The sequence below is a fragment of the Eriocheir sinensis genome, unplaced genomic scaffold, assembly GCF_024679095.1.
Source record: "Eriocheir sinensis breed Jianghai 21 unplaced genomic scaffold, ASM2467909v1 Scaffold235, whole genome shotgun sequence".
In the NCBI taxonomy this organism is placed as follows: domain Eukaryota; kingdom Metazoa; phylum Arthropoda; class Malacostraca; order Decapoda; family Varunidae; genus Eriocheir; species Eriocheir sinensis.
Genome location: NW_026111538.1, coordinates 103202 through 125677, shown reverse-complemented (window position 1 = coordinate 125677; position 22476 = coordinate 103202). Strand labels below are relative to the sequence as shown.

The 22476-nt window shown below is 44.1% G+C and overlaps 1 long non-coding RNA gene across 4 annotated transcripts; it reads right to left on the bottom strand.

The window, feature by feature from the left end:
* Positions 1-387: 387 nt before the first annotated feature.
* On the bottom strand, positions 388-1061 carry LOC126991059 (uncharacterized). Of its 4 annotated transcripts, XR_007745080.1 has the most exons (4): positions 1014-1061; positions 774-973; positions 694-733; positions 392-534 (listed from the first exon to the last, which is right to left on the bottom strand). It is a non-coding gene; the product is annotated as an uncharacterized LOC126991059 (long non-coding RNA). The 4 variants fall into 4 exon arrangements; XR_007745077.1 differs by lacking the exon at positions 694-733 and having other exon boundaries at positions 388-534; positions 734-973; XR_007745079.1 differs by having other exon boundaries at positions 694-973.
* Positions 1062-22476: the final 21415 nt, after the last annotated feature.

The following is a 22476-nucleotide window of genomic DNA, read 5'->3' as shown; positions in this document are numbered from 1 at the left end:
TAAAGGTTAAAGGTTACCCCTGGCCTGGGTGTATGGGCTGGTGCCCCATCTGTACCACACAGCTGCTCCCAAAACAAGGGTGTGTTGGGATTTCTTAGTAGGTGAATATAGTCAGAAGTGGCAGCAAGTCACCTTGTATCAATGTCTGTTTCCTTACAGATGGAGGAAGGCAACGTTGAGCTGGTGTCTGCCTCACTGAGGCCACCAAGTGTGGAGGAGTTTAGGTCTGCAGAGTGACTCCAGTCCTCAGGCGGGCCAAGGCTTCAGAGGATACCAGGCTGAGGATCAATGGGGATTCAGTTCTTACTTCCGGACTTTATATTTTCTAAGGCTTATGGATTTACGCCTTTATATTTCCTAAGGCTTACGGTTATACTATAGTGTTACGTAGTGTTGTCGGGAGCATTTATTGGTGCAGCAGTTACTTGCATCCTGAGTGTTGCAGGGTGTGGCTGTTACTCTGCACTCGTGTACCCAGGCAGGTTTTTACACACCTTTTCAGGCACTTGTGTACCCAGGCAGGTTTTTACACACCTTTTCAGGCACTTGTGTACCCAGGCAGGTTTATACACACCTTTTCAGGCACTTGTGTACCCAGGCAGGTTTTACACACCTTTTCAGGCACTTGTTTACCCAGGCAGGATTTTCCACACCTTTTCAGGCACTTGTGTACCCAGGCAGGTTTTTACACACCTTTTCAGGCACTGGTGTACCCAGGCAGGTTTTTACACACCTTTTCAGGCACTCGTGTACCCAGGCAGGTTTTTACACACCTTTTCAGGCACTGGTGTACCCAGGCAGGTTTTTACACACCTTTTCAGGCACTTGTGTACCCAGGCAGGTTTTTACACACCTTTTCAGGCACTTGTGTACCCAGGCAGGTTTTTACACACCTTTTCAGGCACTTGTGTACCCAGGCAGGTTTTTACACACCTTTTCAGGCACTTGTGTACCCAGGCAGGTTTTTACACACCTTTTCAGGCACTGGTGTACCCAGGCAGGTTTTTACACACCTTTTCAGGCACTTGTGTACCCAGGCAGGTTTTTACACTTTTCAGGATGTCATTTTCACCTTTTGTAGAATTTTTGTATATTGCAAACATTTATTTTACTAAACTTCTACAAATTCTGGTGATTTTCCTTCCATACTCTGTCTTTCACTACAGTGGTAATATATGTATATCTCCATAGTAAAACTCTAATGCTAATAATTCAGTTTCAATAATGACTCCATGGCTGCCGCGAAATGTGTGTAGTTTTGTTTTCCCTGAACGCTGTTGTAGTCTGAACATTGCCATTGTGGCCTGCCGGGCTGCCGAGGTGATCTCTTCGCTGATTGGACAGCAGCTTGAGGCAGCCTTGCTCCGGCTCATCTTGAGAAACTGGCCCTCCACACTGCATCTTGCCACTTTTTTCTGTAGCTCACACTTCTGCCTTGCAACTCTTACTTGGTGCCTTCTTCAGTGGACGGGAGAATAAGAGTGGACTGTGGATGGCTTGAAAAAACAAATTTTTAACTACAAAATAAGACACTATTTGAAGTCTGTCTCTTATATAAATGTTTCTAGTGCTTTATATTCCTATTTTTCATCAGATTGTTAAGGTAGTGCAAAAATAAACTTGCAGGTTACAGAGATGTTCTGAACACGGTGGCATCACCAGACTTTGAAGTCATTGGGAGGGAAGGGAATTGTGCACATTTAAAAAACAACTTGTAGGTGCAGCTCTCAGCATGTCATGTTTGCTTGGTAATGATTTTTTTAATACATTCGTAATTCACTTTTATGCTATTATTAACTGATGAAGAAACTAAATATTGCATTACATAAGTGAGCTACAAAATCAATATCAATGGGGGCATACGCCGGGGGGTGCATCGCCTCGCCCACCCTACGGCGCAGAGCCCAGGGGTCCCTCTAGGTGAGTCTCATGCAGGCCCCCTTCTCATCCCAAGTACCTCCTGGAAGGAACCATCGACTTCCTCTGCGGGCGCCCCCATGGCCTTCCTTGCCTCATACACTCTTCACAAATTCATTCTCCCCCATTCTCATCAGGTGTCCAAACCATCTCAGCGCACCACCCACTCCACCACTCCACACTCCACTCCCTTCACTATCACACCCATACCAAACCATCTCAGCGCACCACCCACTCCACCACTCCACACTCCACACTCCACTCCCTTCACTGTCAACCCGTACCAAACCCCTCACACACACTTCCATTACTTCCTCCATGCCATCCTGACACACCACACGCACCTCTTGTACAACTCATTTCCACTGCACGTATTCTTGATTGCTGCGCTGCACTCCATGTCCACGTCTCTGATGCATGCGACAGAGTTGGCAGGATAATACTGTTCCTTGTTCCCCTCTTTACCGCCATGCTCACACTTCTTCCTCTCACAACTATACCCACTGCACCCACCACCTGTCTGCCCTTAACTGCTCTTTACCTCAAATCACCTTCAAAGATTACAACTGTCCCTAAATATTTCACCTCAGTCACCTCCTCCATTCTCTCCTCCCCTAACCTTATCCTACACTTTGTTGTGCTCTTTGCTCTAACTCTGTATGGCTTTGCAAAATCAATGTCCTGTTCTCTCGCCCTCTCAAATACCATAACCTTGCGCTTTCCAGCATTCACTCTCAGCTTCCTCCTCTTACACACCCTGTCAAATGCATCCACTATCCTCTGTAGTGTCCCCTCATTCTCTGCCAACAGTACTGTATCATCTGAAAACAGGTCCGCCACCAATGACTCCTCTGTACCTCTCACTTTCTGCCTTGTACCAAGTTCCCCACTCTGGCTTTCATTTCTCTCACAGAACCGCCCATGTACAGTTACTTTCTTCATCCTCTCATTTAAAACCCTGCCATACACTTTTCCTGCCACTCTGAGTAGACTTATTCCCCTGTAACTATTAGTCACCTCTGCTTCCTTTCCCTTTGTACAGCAGCACAACACTAGCCTTTCTTCAACCCTCAGGCACCTCACCCTGTTCCTGTTCCTGTTACATATCCATAATATCCATTCCACAACTACACCTCCTCCATACTTCAGCCGAGTGGCCCAAGACTACCCACACGCTGTCCTGAAGACCCGGACTCTAGAAGAAACCGTCTAAGTGAATCAAGAATGAGTTCCGGGGCACAGCATGAGTGAGGAATAAATGGCGCCACTATAAAAATTGCCTGTGCCATGATGGGCTTGGGCCGACCACTAGGCCCCTGAAGAAAGCCAACCGGTGCTAGAGGCGAAGTTGTTAAAAAATAATAATAATAATAATCTGTTATGCCATCAGCTCCAGGGGCCTTTCCTACCTTTAACTTCTTCTTTGCCTCCTCTATCTCACCTCTCTCCAGCCTCCCCTGTGGATCTGGCCGCCCTACACTGATCTTTATTCCTACACTGCTCACTTCCGCTCTCCCTCCCACACTCTTATTCATTACAGTTTCCTCTTTCCACACCTCCCTTATCTCCTTATTCCCCTCACAAGCACCCATCTCTCCTCTTCAGGCTACAAATGTCACTCTTTCCTCCCCTATTTCACTTTTAGCTTCTTTCCAGCAAAGTTTTTTGTTCTGGTATTTTGGTGATATTTTCCTACCCAAATCTTGTAGGAGGTTTGCATTCAAGGGGTTAAGGAGTACAAGTGGACTAAATATCAATGGTTACAAGTCACGAGTGGATAGAGTGAAGCAGTGGGGAATATTGCACCAGGAGCCACTGAGGACAGGACGAAGACAAGAATCGGCATCAGGGGAAGTCCTGTCAAGTAGGTCACAAAGTCTGCGTGCTTGGGGAGTCCAGCGAGGGAAGACGGGCAGAGATCGAGGCCCATCTTCGCAGCTCCTCAGTTTGCCTCTTTGAAAAGCCTCTAATGGAAGTTGCTGGGACTTTCATGGAGAGTTTCGTGATCCTAGTGATAGTCTTACACAACCCCTGCACCTTGAATGGGAAGAACACCTATGAGAGCCAAGCTGACCATCTCTGTGGCCTCCGGAAATGGTCGTAGTGGCAGCGATGGGCCAAATTTGTGGCTTTACTGTGTACCAGCGACGGGCCAAATTTGTGGCTGTACCATGTACCAGCGATGGGCCAAATTTGTGGCTTTACCTTGTACCAGCGATGGGCCAAATTTGTGGCTTTACCTTGTACCAGCGATGGGCCAAATTTGTGGCTTTACCTTGTACCAGCGACGGGCCAAATTTGTGGCTTTACCGTGTACCAGCAACGGGCCAAATTTGTGGCTTTACCGTGTACCAGCAACGGGCCAAATTTGTGGCTTTACCTTGTACCAGCGACGGGCCAAATTTTTGCCATGATATAAACCCAAAAAAATAGATGATGCATAAACTGATCCCAAATGCGTTGATATATTTTATGAAATGCTTTGCGTGAGTGATGATTTTTTCTAATTTTTCTTGCTTAGAGGGGCCTTTAACCCGGTAACAGCGGGGATCATGTTTCTTAATGGTCCCTCCAATCGAAAAAAATGAGAAAAAATCACCCTCACACAAACCATTTCATAATATATATCAAAGCATTTGTGATCAGATTATGTATCATCTATTTTGGGGGGTTTATATCATGGCACAAATTTGGCCCATCGCTGCTACACGTTAAAGCCACAAATTTGGCCCGTCGCTGCTACTGGGTTAAGAAACATGATCCCCGCAGCTACTGGGTTAATACCATGGTCCTAGAGCCCAAATAGTTGACCTTCCTGCCTAATATGAGGACCAGGACTAAAACCAGAAGCAGGGTACTGAAGTGGCGCTCAATGACCACCAACATCAGGAGCCGGTTCGCCAGTCCACCACAGAGTTATTGCAATCGCCTGAACCAATCTACTTTCTCCACAATGATCCGTTACTTCCACTCAAGTGCCGGATACTATAGAGACTTCCCATGTGGTTACCTAAAATTTCCTCCTTTTTATGTCAATGGCAATCACTACACAAGGCACTTTCCTGGTATTCTGTGTGCACTGTAGCCTGGAGATGATGGAACAAGAGTCGGCAGGGTGGAGAGGTAGGAAGGAAAGTTTGGTTTAGTCGGCGCAACATCTGTGGTCATATGCCGGAGAGAGACAGAAGGGAAGGAATTATAGGAGAAGGAACAGACCCCAGGAGACGGGACACAACCCCTGATTAATACCTGGTACCCATTCACTGCTGGGTGGACAGGGCGTAGGGTATCGGAAAAGCCGCCCAAATTTTCAACTCCACCTGGAATTGAACCTGGCTCTCACCAGGAGCCGAGGTGCTAACCACTTCACCACGAAGCACTCGTAGGTAGGAAGGAGTATTTGGAGGGCGGAACAAGTGGAACAGCGGTGCAGATTGCAACTGGAAAGAAAGAATGATTAGAGAAAGTGGAGAGCAAGCTGTAAATATGCTGGAGGAAGAGTGGATTGAAAAAAAAATGTAGAGTGGAGAAGTGGAGCAGATTGAAAGTGGAGAGAAAGAGTATGATTAGAGAAAGTGGAGAGTAAGTATAATATGATGGTACAAGAGTGGAGTGAGAAGTGGAGTAAGATGAGAAGTAGAGTGGAGAAGTGATGCAGATTGAAAGTGGAAACGAAGAGAAATAGTGGAGTAGGTGGACTAGGTGGAGTAGACGGCACTTGAAAGAAACTAGACTTGTGAAATAAACTGCAGCTAGAAACTTTACGTACATGTTAAAGAAAAAATGTGACTGTAACAAGGTGGAGCAGGCGGACGTGGAGGAGTGGAGTGTGGAGGAAGTGGTCTATGTGGAGTATTAGGGGTAAAGGGAAGAGAACAGCTAGAAATTACAGTAGAGAGGTGGAGCAAGTGGCGTATAGAAGGGTGGAGGTGGAGTGATGGTATGTGGAATGAGTGGAGAGGGACAGATTGGTGAGTGGAGGTACAGAGAAAGTGGAGTTTTGAGAAGATTGAACTGGAGAAGATAAGCAACTGGAAAGGTGGAAGAGTAGTCGGCAATGATAGAAGTGGAAGAGAAGTATGTGGAGAGGTGGAAGAGAAGTGGAAAAAGGTGGAAAGGGAGGGAATTTGAGTGGAAAGGCAGGGAATTTGAGTGGAGGAAAGGAAGGGAATTTGAGTGGAAAGGAAGGGAATTTGAGTGGAAAGGAAGGGAATTTGAGTGGAATGGAAGGGAATTTGAGTGGAAAGGAAGGGAATTTGAGTGGAAAGGAAGGGAATTTGAGTGGAGGAAAGGAAGGGAATTTGAGTGGAAAGGAAGGGAATTTGAGTGGAAAGGAAGGGAATTTGAGTGGAAAGGAAGGAAATCTGAGTGGAAAGGAAGATAATTTGAGTGGAGGAAAGGAAGGGAATTTGAGTGGAAAGGAAGGGAATTTGAGTGGAAAGGAAGAGAATTTGAGTGGAAAGGAAGAGAATTTGAGTGGAATGGAAGAGAATTTGAGTGGAAAGGAAGGGAATTTGAGTGGAAAGGAAGAGAATTTGAGTGGAGGAAAGGAAGGGAATTTGAGTGGAAAGGAAGGGAATTTGAGTGGAAAGGAAGGGAATTTGAGTGGAAAGGAAGGGAATTTGAGTGGAAAGGAAGATAATTTGAGTGGAGGAAAGGAAGGGAATTTGAGTGGAAAGGAAGGGAATTTGAGTGGAGGAAAGGAAGGGAATTTGAGTGGAAAGGAAGAGAATTTGAGTGGAGGAAAGGAAGGGAATTTGAGTGGAAAGGAAGGGAATTTGAGTGGAAAGGAAGGGAATTTGAGTGGAAAGGAAGGGAATTTGAGTGGAGGAAAGGAAGGGAATTTGAGTGGAAAGGAAGAGAATTTGAGTGGAGGAAAGGAAGGGAATTTGAGTGGAAAGGAAGAGAATTTGAGTGGAAAGGAAGAGAATTTGAGTGGAAAGGAAGGGAATTTGAGGGGAAAGGAAGGGAATTTGAGTGGAAAGGAAGGGAATTTGAGTGGAAAGGAAGAGAATTTGAATGGAAAGGAAGGGAATTTGAGTGGAAAGGAAGGGAATTTGAGTGGAAAGGAAGAGAATTTGAGTGGAAAGGAAGGGAATTTGAGTGGAAAGGAAGGGAATTTGAGTGGAAAGGAAGAGAATTTGAGTGGAAAGGAAGAGAATTTGAGTGGAAAGGAAGGGAATTTGAGTGGAAAGGAATGGAATTTGAGTGGAAAGGAAGGGAATTTGAGTGGAAAGGAAGGGAATTTGAGGGGAAAGGAAGAGAATTTGAGTGGAAAGGAAGAGAATTTGAGTGGAAAGGAAGGGAATTTGAGTGGAAAGGAAGAGAATTTGAGTGGAAAGGAAGAGAATTTGAGTGGAAAGGAAGAGAATTTGAGTGGAAAGGAAGGGAATTTGAGGGGAAAGGAAGAGAATTTGAGTGGAAAGGAAGGGAATTTGAGGGGAAAGGAAGGGAATTTGAGGGGAAAGGAAGAGAATTTGAGTGGAAAGGAAAGGAATTTGAGTGGAAAGGAAGAGAATTTGAGTGGAAAGGAAGAGAATTTAAGTGGAAAGGAAGAGAATTTGAGGGGAAAGGAAGAGAATTTGAGGGGAAAGGAAGAGAATTTGAGTGGAAAGGAAGGGAATTTGAGGGGAAAGGAAGGGAATTTGAGTGGAAAGGAAAGGAATTTGAGTGGAAAGGAAGAGAATTTGAGTGGAAAGGAAGAGAATTTGAGGGGAAAGGAAGGGAATTTGAGGGGAAAGGAAGGGAATTTGAGTGGAAAGGAAGGGAATTTGAGTGGAAAGGAAGAGAATTTGAGTGGAAAGGAAGAGAATTTGAGTGGAAAGGAAGGGAATTTGAGTGGAAAGGAATGCAATTTGAGTGGAAAGGAAGGAATTTGAGGAAAGGAAGGGAATTTGAGTGGAAAGGAAGGGAATTTGAGTGGAAAGGAAGAGAATTTGAGGGGAAATGATGAGAATTTGATTGGAAAGGATGGTAATTTGAGGGGAAAGGAAGGGAATTTGAGTGGAAAGGAAGAGAATTTGAGTGGAGGAAAGGAAGGGAATTTGAGTGGAAAGGAAGAGAATTTGAGTGGAAAGGAAGAGAATTTGAGTGGAAAGGAAGAGAATTTGAGTGGAAAGGAAGGGAATTTGAGGGGAAAGGAAGGGAATTTGAGTGGAAAGGAAGAGAATTTGAGTGGAAAGGAAGGGAATTTGAGTGGAAAGGAAGGGAATTTGAGTGGAAAGGAAGTGAATTTGAGTGGAAAGGAAGGGAATTTGAGTGGAAAGGAAGAGAATTTGAGTGGAAAGGAAGGGAATTTGAGTGGAAAGGAAGAGAATTTGAGTGGAAAGGAAGAGAATTTGAGGGGAAAGGAAGAGAATTTGAGGGGAAAGGAAGGGAATTTGAGTGGAAAGAAAGAGAATTTGAGTGGAAAGGAAGAGAATTTGAGTGGAAAGGAAGAAAATTTGAGGGGAAAGGAAGGGAATTTGAGTGGAAAGGAAGAGAATTTGAGGGGAAAGGAAGGGAATTTGAGTGGAAAGGAAGAGAATTTGAGTGGAAAGGAAGAGAATTTGAGTGGAAAGGAAAGGAATTTGAGTGGAAAGGAAGAGAATTTGAGTGGAAAGGAAGAGAATTTGAGGGGAAAGGAAGGGAATTTGAGGGGAAAGGAAGGGAATTTGAGTGGAAAGGAAGGGAATTTGAGTGGAGGAAAGGAAGGGAATTTGAGTGGAGGAAAGGAAGGGAATTTGAGTGGAGGAAAGAAAGGGAATTTGAGTGAAGAAAGGAAGGGAATTTGAGTGGAAAGGAAGGAAATTTGAGTGGAAAGGAAGGGAATTTGAGTGGAGGAAAGGAAAGGGAATTTGAGTGGAGGAAAGGAAGGGAATTTGAGTGGAAAGGAAGGGAATTTGAGTGGAAAGGAAGGGAATTTGAGTGGAAAGGAAGGGAATTTGAGGGGAAAGGAAGGGAATTTGAGGGGAAAGGAAGGGAATTTGAGGGGAAAGGAAGGGAATTTGAGTGGAGGAAAGGAAGGGAATTTGAGTGGAGGAAAGGAAGGGAATTTGAGTGAAAAGGAAGGGAATTTGAGTGGAAGAAAGGAAGAGAATTTGAGTGGAAGAAAGGAAGAGAATTTGAGTGGAGGAAAGGAAGGGAATTTGAGTGGAGGAAAGGAAGAGAATTTGAGTGGAAAGGAAGAGAATTTGAGTGGAGGAACGGAAGGGAATTTGAGTGGAAAGGAAGGGAATTTGAGTGGAAAGGAAGGGAATTTGAGTGGAAAGGAAGGGAATTTGAGTGGAGGAAAGGAAGGGAATTTGAGTGGAGGAAAGGAAGGGAATTTGAGTGGAGGAAAGGAAGGGAATTTGAGTGGAAAGGAAGGGAATTTGAGTGGAAAGGAAGGGAATTTGAGTGGAGGAAAGGAAGGGAATTTGAGTGGAAAGGAAGGGAATTTGAGTGGAAAGGAAGGGAATTTGAGTGGAAAGGGAGGGAATTTGAGTGGAAAGGGAGGGAATTTGAGTGGAGGAAAGGAAGGGAATTTGAGTGGAAAGGAAGGGAATTTGAATGGAGGAAAGGAAAGGAATTTGAGTGGAAAGGAAGGGAATTTGAGTGGAAAAGAAGGGAATTTGAGTGGAAAGGAAGGGAATTTGAGTGGAAAGGAAGGGAATTTGAGTGGAAAGGAAGGGAATTTGAGTGGAAAAGAAGGGAATTTGAGTGGAGGAAAGGAAAGGAATTTGAGTGGAAGGGGAGGGAATTTGAGTGGAGGAAAGGAAAGGAATTTGAGTGGAAAGGAAGGGAATTTGAGTGGAAAGGAAGGGAATTTGAGTGGAATGGCAGGGAATTTGAGTGGAAAGGAAGGGAATTTGAGTGGAGGAAAGGAAAGGAATTTGAGTGGAAAGGAAGGGAATTTGAGTTGAGGAAAGGAAAGGAATTTGAGTGGAGGAAAGGAAAGGAATTTGAGAGGAAAGGAAGGGAATTTGAGTGGAAAGGAAGGGAATTTGAGTGGAGGAAAGGAAGGGAATTTGAGTGGAAAGGAAGGAAATTTGAGTGGAAAAGAAGGAAATTTGAGTGGAAAGGAAGGGAATTTGAGTGGAAAGGAAGGGATTTTGAGTGGAAAGGAAGGGAATCTGAGTGGAAAGGAAGGGATTTTGAGTGGAAAGGAAGGGAATTTGAGTGGAAAGGAAGGGAATTTGAATGGAAAGGAATGGAATTTGAGTGGAAGAAAAGAAGGGAATTTGAGTGGAAAGGAAGGGAATTTGAGTGGAAAGGAAGGGAACTTGAGTGGAAAGGAAGAGAATTTGAGTGGAAGAAAGGAAGGGAATTTGAGTGGAAGAAAGGAAGGGAATTTGAGTGGAAGAAAGGAAGGGAATTTGAGTGGAAAGGAAGAGAATTTGAGTGGAAAGGAAGGGAATTTGAGTGGAAAGGAAGGGAATTTGAGTGGAAAGGAAGGGAATTTGAGTGGAAAGGAAGAGAATTTGAGGAAAGGAAGGGAATTTGAGGAAAGGAAGGAATTTGAGGTAAAGGAAGGAATTTGAGGAAAGGAAGGAATTTGAGTGGAAAGGAAGGAATTTGAGTGGAAAGGAAGAGAATTTGAGGAAAGGAAGGAATTTGAGGAAAGGAAGAGAATTTGAGTGGAAATGGAGGGAATTTGAGTGGAAAGGAAGGGAATTTGAGAGGAAAGGAAGGGAATTTGAGTGGAAAGGAAGAGAATTTGAGTGGAAAGGAAGGGAATTTGAGTGGAAAGGAAGGGAATTTGAGTGGAAAGGAAGAGAATTTGAGTGGAAAGGAAGGGAATTTGAGTGGAAAGGAAGGGAATTTGAGGAAAGGAAGGAATTTGAGTGGAAAGGAAGGAATTTGAGGAAAGGAAGGAATTTGAGTGGAAAGGAAGGAATTTGAGGAAAGGAAGAGAATTTGAGTGGAAAGGAAGGAATTTGAGTGGAAGGAAGAGAATTTGAGTGGAAAGGAAGGAATTTGAGTGGAAAGGAAGGGAATTTGAGTGGAAAGGAAGGGAATTTGAGTGGAATGGAAGGGAATTTGAGTGAAAAGGAAGGGAATTTGAGTGGAAGAAAGGAAGAGAATTTGAGTGGAGGAAAGGAAGGGAATTTGAGTGGAGAAAAGGAAGGGAATTTGAGTGGAAAGAAAGAGAATTTGAGTGGAAAGGAAGAGAATTTGAGTGCAAAGGAAGAGAATTTGAGTGGAGGAACGGAAGAGAATTTGAGTGGAAAGGAAGGGAATTTGAGTGGAAAGGAAGGGAATTTGAGTGGAAAGAAAGAGAATTTGAGTGGAAAAGGAAGGAATTTGAGGAAAGAAAGAGAATTTGAGGAAAGGAAGGAATTTGGAAAGGAAGGAATTTGAGTGGAGGAACGGAAGGAAAGGAAGGAATTTGAGGAAAGGAAGGAATTTGAGTGGAAAGGAAGGGAATTTGAGTGGAAAGGAAGGAATTTGAGGAAAGGAAGGGAATTTGAGGAGGAAAGGAAGGAATTTGAGGAGGAAAGGAAGGAATTTGAGTGGAAAGGAAGGAATTTGAGTGGAAAGGAAGGAATTTGAGTGAGGAAAGGAAGGAATTTGAGTGGAAAGGAAGGAATTTGAGGAAAGGAAGGGAATTTGAGTGGAAAGGAAGGAATTTGAGGAGGAAAGGAAGGAATTTGAGTGGAAAGGAAGCGAATTTGAGTGGAAAGGAAGTGAATTTGAGTGGAAAGGAAGGAATTTGAGTGGAAAGGAAGGAATTTGAGGAAAGGAAGGAATTTGAGTGAGGAAAGGAAGGAATTTGAGGAGGAAAGGAAGGAATTTGAGTGGAAAGGAAGGAATTTGAGTGAAAGGAAGGGAATTTGAGGAAAGGAAGGAATTTGAGGAAAGGAAGGAATTTGAGTGAAAGGAAGGGAATTTGAGGAAAGGAAGGAATTTGAGGAAAAGGAAGGAATTTGAGGGAAAGGAAGGAATTTGAGGAAAAGGAAGGAATTTGAGTGGAAAGGAAGGAATTTGAGGAAAGGAAGGGAATTTGAGTGAAAGGAAGGAATTTGAGGAAAGGAAGGAATTTGAGGAAAGGAAGGGAATTTGAGTGGAAAGGAAGGAATTTGAGTGGAAAGGAAGGAATTTGAGTGGAAAGGAAGGAATTTGAGTGGAAAGGAAGGAATTTGAGTGGAAAGGAAGGAATTTGAGGAAAGGAAGGAATTTGAGGAAAGGAAGGAATTTGAGGGAAAGGAAGGAATTTGAGTGGAAAGGAAGGAATTTGAGGAAAGGAAGGAATTTGAGGAAAGGAAGGAATTTGGAGGAATGAAGGAATTTGAGGAAAGGAAGGAATTTGAGGAAAGGAAGGGAATTTGAGGAAAGGAAGGAATTTGAGGAAAAGGAAGGAATTTGAGGAAAGGAAGGAATTTGAGGAAAGGAAGGAATTTGAGGAAAGGAAGGAATTTGAGTGGAAGAAAGGAAGGAATTTGAGGAAAGGAAGGGAATTTGAGTGGAAAGGAAGGAATTTGAGGAGGAAAGGAAGGAATTTGAGTGGAAAGGAAGGAATTTGAGTGGAAAGGAAGGAATTTGAGTGGAAAGGAAGGGAATTTGAGGAAAGGAAGGAATTTGAGGAAAGGAAGGAATTTGAGGAAAGGAAGGGAATTTGAGGAAAGGAAGGAATTTGAGTGGAAAGGAAGGAATTTGAGTGGAAAGGAAGGGAATTTGAGTGAAAGGAAGGAATTTGAGTGGAGGAAAGGAAGGAATTTGAGGAAAGGAAGGAATTTGAGGAAAGGAAGGGAATTTGAGTGGAAAGGAAGGAATTTGAGTGAAAGGAAGGGAATTTGAGTGGAGGAAAGGAAGGAATTTGAGAGGAAAGGAAGGAATTTGAGTGAAAGGAAGGGAATTTGAGTGGAAAGGAAGGAATTTGAGGAAAGGAAGGGAATTTGAGTGGAAAGGAAGGAATTTGAGGAAAGGAAGGGAATTTGAGTGGAAAGGAAGGAATTTGAGGAAAGGAAGGAATTTGAGTGGAAAGGAAGGGAATTTGAGTGGAAAGGAAGGAATTTGAGGAAAGGAAGGAATTTGAGGAAAGGAAGGAATTTGAGTGGAAAGGAAGGAATTTGAGGAAAGGAAGGAATTTGAGGAAAGGAAGGAATTTGAGTGGAAAGGAAGGAATTTGAGTGGAAAGGAAGGGAATTTGAGGAAAGGAAGGAATTTGAGGAAAGGAAGGGAATTTGAGGAAAGGAAGGAATTTGAGTGGAAAGGAAGGAATTTGAGGAAAGGGAATTTGAGTGGAAAGGAAGGAATTTGAGTGGAAAGGAAGGAATTTGAGGAAAGGAAGGAATTTGAGTGGAAAGGAAGGAATTTGAGGAAAGGAAGGAATTTGAGGAAAGGAAGGAATTTGAGTGGAAAGGAAGGAATTTGAGGAAAGGAAGGGAATTTGAGGAAAAGGAAGGAATTTGAGTGGAAAGGAAGGAATTTGAGGGAAAGGAAGGGAATTTGAGGAAAGGAAGGGAATTTGAGGAAAAGGAAGGAATTTGGAGGAAAGGAAGGAATTTGAGGAAAGGAAGGGAATTTGAGTGGAAAGGAAGGAATTTGAGGGAAAGGAAGGAATTTGAGTGGAAAGGAAGGAATTTGAGTGGAAAGGAAAGGAAGGAATTTGAGTGGAAAGGAAGGAATTTGAGTGGAAAGGAGGAAGGGAATTTGAGTGGAAAGGAAGGAAATTTGAGGAAAGGAAGGAATTTGAGTGGAAAGGAAGGGAATTTGAGTGAAAGGAAGGAATTTGAGTGGAAAGGAAGGAATTTGAGTGGAAAGGAAGGAATTTGAGGAAAGGAAGGAATTTGAGTGGAAAGGAAGGGAATTTGAGTGGAAAGGAAGGAATTTGAGGGAAAGGAAGGAATTTGAGTGGAAAGGAAGGGAATTTGAGTGAAAGGAAGGAATTTGAGGAAAGGAAGGAATTTGAGTGGAAAGGAAGGAATTTGAGGAAAGGAAGGAATTTGAGTGGAAAGGAAGGAATTTGAGGGAAAGGAAGGAATTTGAGGAAAGGAAGGGAATTTGAGGAAAGGAAGGAATTTGAGTGGAAAGGAAGGGAATTTGAGGAAAGGAAGGAATTTGAGTGGAGGAAAGGAAGGAATTTGAGGAAAGGAAGGAATTTGAGTGGAAAGGAAGGAATTTGAGTGGAAAGGAAGGAATTTGAGTGGAAAGGAAGGAATTTGAGGGAAAGGAAGGAATTTGAGGAAAGGAAGGGAATTTGAGGAAAGGAAGGAATTTGAGGAAAGGAAGGGAATTTGAGGAAAGGAAGGAATTTGAGGAAAGGAAGGAATTTGAGGAAAGGAAGGAATTTGAGGAAAGGAAGGAATTTGAGTGGAAAGGAAGGAATTTGAGGAAAGGAAGGGAATTTGAGGAAAGGAAGGAATTTGAGTGGAAAGGAAGGGAATTTGAGTGGAAAGGAAGGAATTTGAGTGGAAAGGAAGGGAATTTGAGGAAAGGAAGAATTTGAGGAAAGGAAGGAATTTGAGTGGAAAGGAAGGAATTTGAGTGAAAGGAAGGAATTTGAGGAAGGAAGGAATTTGAGTGGAAAGAAGGAATTTGAGTGGAAAGGAAGGGAATTTGAGTGGAAAGGAAGGAATTTGAGTGGAAAGGAAGGAATTTGAGTGAAAGGAAGGAATTTGAGGAAAGGAAGGAATTTGAGGAAAGGAAGGAATTTGAGGAGGAAAGGAAGGGAATTTGAGTGGAAAGGAAGGAATTTGAGTGGAAAGGAAGGAATTTGAGGGAAAGGAAGGGAATTTGAGGAGAAAGGAAGGAATTTGAGTGGAAGGAATTTGAGGAAAGGAAGGAATTTGAGTGGAGGAAAGGAAGGAATTTGAGTGGAAAAGGAAGGAATTTGAGTGGAAAGGAAGGGAATTTGAGGAAAGGAAGGAATTTGAGTGGAAAGGAAGGAATTTGAGGAAAGGAAGGGAATTTGAGGAGGAAAGGAAGGAATTTGAGGAGGAAAGGAAGGAATTTGAGGAAAGGAAGGAATTTGAGTGGAAAGGAAGGAATTTGAGTGAAAGGAAGGGAATTTGAGGAAAGGAAGGAATTTGAGTGGAAAGGAAGGAATTTGAGGAAAGGAAGGAATTGAGGAAAGGAAGGAATTTGAGGAGGAAAGGAAGGAATTTGAGGGAGGAAAGGAAGGAATTTGAGGAGGAAAGGAAGGGAATTTGAGTGGAAAGGAAGGAATTTGAGTGGAAAGGAAGGAATTTGAGGAAAGGAAGGGAATTTGAGTGGAAAGGAAGGAATTTGAGTGGAAGGAAGGGAATTTGAGGAGGAAAGGAAGGGAATTTGAGGAGGAAAGGAAGGAATTTGAGTGGGAAAGGAAGGAATTTGAGTGGAAAGGAAGGGAATTCGAGTGGAAAGGAAGGGAATTTGAGTGGAATGGAAGGGAATTTGAGTGGAAAGGAAGGGAATTTGAGTGGAAATGGAGGGAATTTGAGTGGAGGATAGGAAGGGAATTTGAGTGGATAGGGAGGGAATTTGAGTGGAAAGGAAGGGAATTTGAGCGGAGGAAAGGAAGGGAATTTGAGTGGAAAGGAAGGGAATTTGAGTGGAGGAAAGGAAGGGAATTTGAGTGGAAAGGGAAGGAATTTGAGTGGAAAGGAAGGGAATTTGAGTGGAGGAAAGGAAGGGAATTTGAGTGGAAAGGGAGGGAATTTGAGTGGAAAAGGAAGGAATTTGAGGAAAGGAAGGGAATTTGAGTGGAAAGGGAGGGAATTTGAGTGGAAAGGAAGGGAATTTGAGTGGAGGAAAGGAAGGGAATTTGAGTGGAAAGGGAGGGAATTTGAGTGGAAAGGAAGGGAATTTGAGTGGAGGAAAGGAAGGGAATTTGAGTGGAAAGGGAGGGAATTTGAGTGGAAAGGAAGGGAATTTGAGTATTTAAAATTCAGCCATGCACATGTTGCGTTTCTACAGTGCCAGATGATAGAAAGTATATGCTAAGTATGGCAGGGCGGTTTGTGGTAACGACCGTCATCGCTGTTCATGAGGCGTGGTCATTTACAGGGGTGGCAGGGGTCGGAAAGGGGTAAGGGTGGGGGTCACGATCCAAGTAGGGCAAGTAGGTAAAAGAAAATGCAAGTAAACAATATATGAATAAATAAATCACAGGGGAGGGGCGATAGGAATACGGAGAGGGAGGTTGTGGGATGTATTAAAAGGTCAGTGCAGACAACGATGGTAAGTAGAGATATGATGGGTGGACATGATGCTGCTGGCGTACACCCGCGGACACCTCAAAACGGAAGCCATGCCGGTCGTTAGCACAAAGCATGTTAATAGTTGTACCATCACACTATATAGGGCGGTATCACAAGGCACCTTCGCTTCTCACATTGACTATTTCTAAAGGTCAAAGAATGGATGAATCGGGTCCTAATGAGTGTTTCTTTGAAGTTCATGCTACTGAGGAAGGATCAAACTACCACCAGGGTCATGAAACTACTGATGGAAATGCCGTCAAATCATACGAAAGCCTTGTCAAATATGTGAACTTGGGCGGCGAAATGTTTTAAAATACGACCCATAGTATGTATTTCCTGGGGGTTGTGATGGCAGGCTCCTCCCTTCTCCATCTTCACCTCTCCCTTTACGCCAACAACCATCACGTCATAGCCACACTTCCCTCCGACTATTGACAATTAATTTCCGTAGTATCAAAAACAAAATAGCCCAATTACACCATCTAATCACCTCACATGACCCCGACATAATAGTAGGGACTGAGTGAGACTTGGTTGACTCCTGCGGTGGCAGTAGGGAGCTTTTCCCTCCCCCCTTTAGTATATGACCGCTTTTCGTAAGGACCGCCCGACAGACAGCACAGGCCTGCCCTTGACACAGACTGCGAAATCCCCTGGGTCCAGTTACAAACCTTCAACTGTAAATCTCTTCTTATTGCTGCTTTTTACAGACCACCTTCTACTAATGCAGACTATTTACACAACCTTCAAATTTCTCTTTCACGCATACAGGCAGACAAACACATCTGGATCACAGGTGATTTCAACCTCCCCGACATTGACTGGACTGCAATATCCCCATTTGATCCTCCCGATGCTGACGCCCCAACCCCGTTATTCCCCACACAAACAGACGCCAACTACACGACACATTCGTTGACGTCATAAATACATTTTCACTCACAAACAGTACTCCAGCCAACACGAACACATACGGTAACGCGCCCCGCTGGCCACGGTGGTCCTTTGACCACAGCACACACACTTGACCTTTTTCTCACCAACAACATTCTTAACATAGCAAACACTCAGGTTGTTCCAGGACTTAGTAAGGTAAAGTTGGGGCATACTGTAGCAGCGCGTGGCCTCGGTGCTCATCTCCGTAACATTGGCCCTTGAGCCTGTGGTGGGAGGGGGCCCATTACCCCGGTACACGGGGCCAGTGTGACATCCGGGTTACCACAGTTTACCTTCCCCGGGTTTCCCCACGTACCCATTTATCGACCAACCCAAAAGGGAGGATGAACAGCTAGGTGAGCTGCACGCCGACTGCCCGGGCCGGGATTCGAACCCGGGCCCGCGGGAGTAGAAGCCAGGCACGCTGACCACTAGACCACGGAGGCGGACTTAGTGACCATGACATACTAATCATTGACGCTGACCTCCGACCGATTAGACATAAACAGAGACCCAGACAGATATTCCTTTATTCAAGGGCTGACTTAGACATGATCAAACAAGACCTACTGCTTTCAGCACTGACTTTTTTGCGACAGACCCACACACAAGACTTCTGTCCACCAACTGGAACAACCTGAAACACACCATACACGACTCTTATGAACAGACACATACCACACACACACACACACACACAAGACTTCTGTCCACCAACTGGAACAACCTGAAACACACACACACACACACACACACACAACACTTCTGTCCACCAACTGGAACAACCTGAAGCACACCATACACGACTCTTATGAACAGACACATACCACACACACACACACACAAACCACACACACACACACACACACACACACACACACACACACACACACACACACACACACACACACACACACAAGACTTCTGTCCACCAACTGGAACAACCTGAAACACACCATACACGACTCTTATGAACAGACACATACCACACACACACACACACACACACACACACACACGACTTCTTTCCACCAACTGGAACAACCTGAAACACACCATACACGACTCAATGAACAGACACATACCACACATACCACACACACAAAAAAAAAAAAAACTTTCTAGTAGGTACACACTCCCCTTGTTTTCCAGGGATCTACGCAGACAACATCGCAAGAAACAAAGACTCTACAGACGCGCGCAGACATACAACACAACAGATAACTGGACCGCCTACAAAAACCACCAAAAGACATTTGCCAAAAACATAAAAGTAGCGGAACGCAAACACATCGCAACTTACCTCGCAGACAACGTAAGAAATAACAAAAACTTTTTTTTTAAATTCCTTAAAACGCGCAAACACGACACTAACACGATTACATCACTGAAAGACAACACTAACACATTAGTAACCAGCCCACAACACAAAGCACAAATACTCAACACACAGTTCCAATCGGTATACACACAAGAACACAACCTGACACCAAACATGCCACACAGCCCCTTCCTCCCGATAGCCCCCCTTGACATTACGACTAACGGAATACAGAAATTACTGGAAGGACTCGACACAACTAAATCCACTGGCCCCGACAACATTCCCGCCTTCATCCTAAAATCCTTTGCCCCCATCCTTGCCCCCATCCTGCAGGCCATATTTAATGACGAGATTTTCTATTCTCTTTCTCCATTATTCTCTCGGTCCCACACGTCCTCTGCGTGTATCGAAACACACGAGAAATTAATCACAACAAGGAGAGGGTATTCCCCGGCTGCCTAGGATTGAACCCGCGACCAGCGTGACGGAAGAACCACTCCTTACCGAGTCGGCCAAAGAGGTACCCCGCTGGCTAAGTGGGTTATGGGAGGCTCGTTCATCAGGCATAGTTGCCGCACTACATATACACCCAATCCCTATCATCCACCTCATTACCCTCTGACTGGCTTTTGGCAAACATTAATCCATTGCTAATGACAGGTGACCGGACTGACCCAGCCAATTATCGCCCCATCTCACTAACATCGATTCCATGTAAAATTTTGAACACATAATACATAAACACATGATGCGTCACCTTGACACAAACAACATCCTTACTGACTCACAACACGGCTTTCGACCCAAACGCTCATGTGAATCGCAACTCATTGCTACATTTCATGACATGACGAGGCTACTTGACCGACGTGACATTAAACAAGTTGACGCTATTGTTTTAGATTTTGCCAAAGCCTTTGACAAAGACCCGCACAAAAGACTGACATTAAAATTGAAATACTACGGTATTTCAGGACCTATTCTTCACTGGATCACTGCATTTCTTACTAACCGGACTCAACGCGTTCTTCTTGACGGATCTTCATCTGACACTGTCCCTGTTTCTTCAGGTGTCCCACAAGGCGCCGCTCAAGGCCCCCTTCTTTTCCTTCTGTACATTAACGACCTTCCACTCTCAACAGAGTGAGTGACCGTGGTGCTGAGCGGAGGTGTTGCGCCTAGCTCCGCACAGAAAGTGTCGACATGGCCGCTGTTAGGGCCAAGGGACTGGGGGATTTGTGTTATGTTTGCGCAAAATTCACGGGCGAGAAGTTGACTGGTTGCTGTTTGTGCACTAGGTGGTGTCATGTGAAGTGTGCTAATTTGTCTGGGATCAACCTGGATAATATACCTAAAATAAATTGGATATGCACCCCATGCCTCCATAAAGCGTCTCTGGCTACCAGCAGTGTGGAAAAATTGGATGAATTCAAGCAAGAATTATCTAAGGAAATATCTGTGGTTAAGGATGAGGTTGAATCAAGGGCTGTGAAGGTGCAGGAGGAGCTGGGATCAGATGTTGACACGCTTAAATGTGCTGAGCATGCTGAATCCAGTTGGGCTGAGGTGGCAAAGAGAGGCAAGAAGGTCAAGAAGAATCTCTTAGTTGTAAAAGCTTCTACACAGGAAAAGAAGGCGACAGATATTTACATATTTACATAGAAAATCAGACCGCACAGACCCCATGGTCCAGACTAGGTGGTCTGTCCTTAAACCTAAGTGATTCAACATTAATCAGATGGCTCCAAAACGTTGCATTTCAACTCTAGTTAATATTAAGTTGAAGGAAGTGACGGTCGAGCTTGTTTTTGAAGGAGTCAATCGTGTTACACTGGACCACTGACGGTGGGAGCTTATTCCATTCTCGCACTACAACGTTGGTGAAGAAAAATTTGGTGCAGTCTGAATTTACTTGTCTACATTTGAGTTTTACGCCATTGTTCCTCGTACGCAAAGTGTCATCGATCATAAATAATGTTGATCTGTCTACATTCGTGAAACCATTAAGAAGTCTCCCAGGCATTGAATGGCATTCAAATAGGCTAACTGATTCAAGATTTACAAATAGAGGTAACATTGTCATGAACTTTGAAAATGAGAACACAAGGGCTGAGGCTGCTCAAAAACTGGAGTCTGTTGAGCAAATTAGTACCAAGAGTGTTGGAAAGATGAAACCAAAGATCATGATATGCAATGAGCATAAAGAGAAGACCAAGGAAAAAATAAAGGAGACCATCTTAGACCGCAATGAGTTCTTACACTCAATTGATTATGTTGAGAATAAGATTGAGCTAATTTTTAGTAAGCCTGCGGCTGGCGGTACGATGCACTACACAATGAGGTGCGACCCAACTGTAAGAGAGCTGATTCACAAGAATCATGACAAGTTAAAATTAGAATGGGGAATATACACAGTGAGAGACAGATACCATGCAATTATATGTTATCATTGTCAGAGATATGGCCATTTTGAGGCCAACTGTACTGCCAAGACCAATGGAGACGTCCCAAAATGTTTCAAATGCGCTGGCAATCATAAATCACAGGAGTGCACCATGGCTGAGAAGAAATGCATAAATTGTGTGAGGTTCAAGAAGCCTGAAATCAACCACTCGGCGAATGACCAATGTTGTGTAGTTCTCCAGACTGAAATTGAGAGAATTCGTAACATGACCGATCATGGCTATTAATTAGTGCTTGTACTCAAAGATAAATTGTGTGTGATGAATGTTCAGTGTGGTGAAAATGATCGTTGGATGTGGCCATATTCACCCAGTCCCAATCATCCACCTCATTACCCTCTGACTGGCTTTTGGCAAACATTAATCCATTGCTAATGACAGGTGACCGGACTGACCCAGCCAATTATCGCCCCATCTCACTCACAAAATTTTCGAACACATAATACACAAACACATAATGAATCACCTTGACACAAACAACATCTTTACTGACTCACAACACGGCTTTCGACCCAAACGCTCATGTGAATCGCAACTCACGAGGCTACTTGACCGACGTGACATCAAACAAGTTAACGCTATTATTTTAGATTTTGCCAAACCCTTCGACAAAGTCCCACACAAAAGACTGACATTAAAATTGAAATACTACGGTATTTCAGGACCTATTCTACACTGGATCACTGCATTTCTTACTAACCGGACTCAACGTGTTCTTCTTGACGGATCTTCATCTGACACTGTCCCTGTTTCTTCAGGTGCCCCTCAAGGCCCCCTTCTTTTCCTCCTGTACTCACTCACTACGATGTTTGAGAATAAGTGCATTGAAGACTATTACCGAGGCTAACGTTGTAATTGTTGACGGCCCTCGAGAGCGCTGCATCAGCGGCGGAGCAGGGCCTGAAACCTCATCTACGGTAAACGGTAAACACCTACTATCCATATCAGACCCTATGACATACCGTTTTTCGCAAATATCTTTCAAACGAAGACTCGGATCCGCATGGGGCTTTGGCACAGATTGCTTCACACACTCCGCTAATTTTTGACGCTATTGTGCAATGCCAGATGCGGTTAATTATGGCGTTTACTCGTGACTGTGATGGCAAAACCTGCGTGAGCCACTTACACATTCGAACAGGTGAGGCGTGACGTATTTGTGACGTGTATCCACCGCCTACCTCCACCCCTGGCTTCCCCTACTCCCACCCCTCCCTTTCCCTCCCTCCTACCCTCCTCCTTCTCCCCGCACTCTCTCCCCCCGCCCTCTTTCTCCCCTATACCTGCCCCTCCCCATCTCTCTCTCTCTCTCTCTCGCCTCCGCGGAAAACTGATCGAATGTTTTAAAATACTTAATGGTTTCACGAATGTAGACAGAACAAAATTGTTTATGATCGATGACACTTTGCGAACGAGGAACAATGGCACAAAACTCAAATGTAGACAAGTAAATTCAGACTGCACCAAATTTTTCTTCACCAACGTTGTAGTGCGAGAATGGAATAAGCTCCCACCGTCAGTGGTCCAGTGTAACTCGATTGACTCCTTAAAAAACAAGCTCGACCGTCACTTCCTTCAACTTAATATTCACTAGAGTAGAAAAGCAACGTTTTGGAGCCATCTGATTAATGTAAAATCACTTAAGTTTAAGGACAGACCACCTAGTTTGGACCATGGGGTCTGTGTGGTCTGA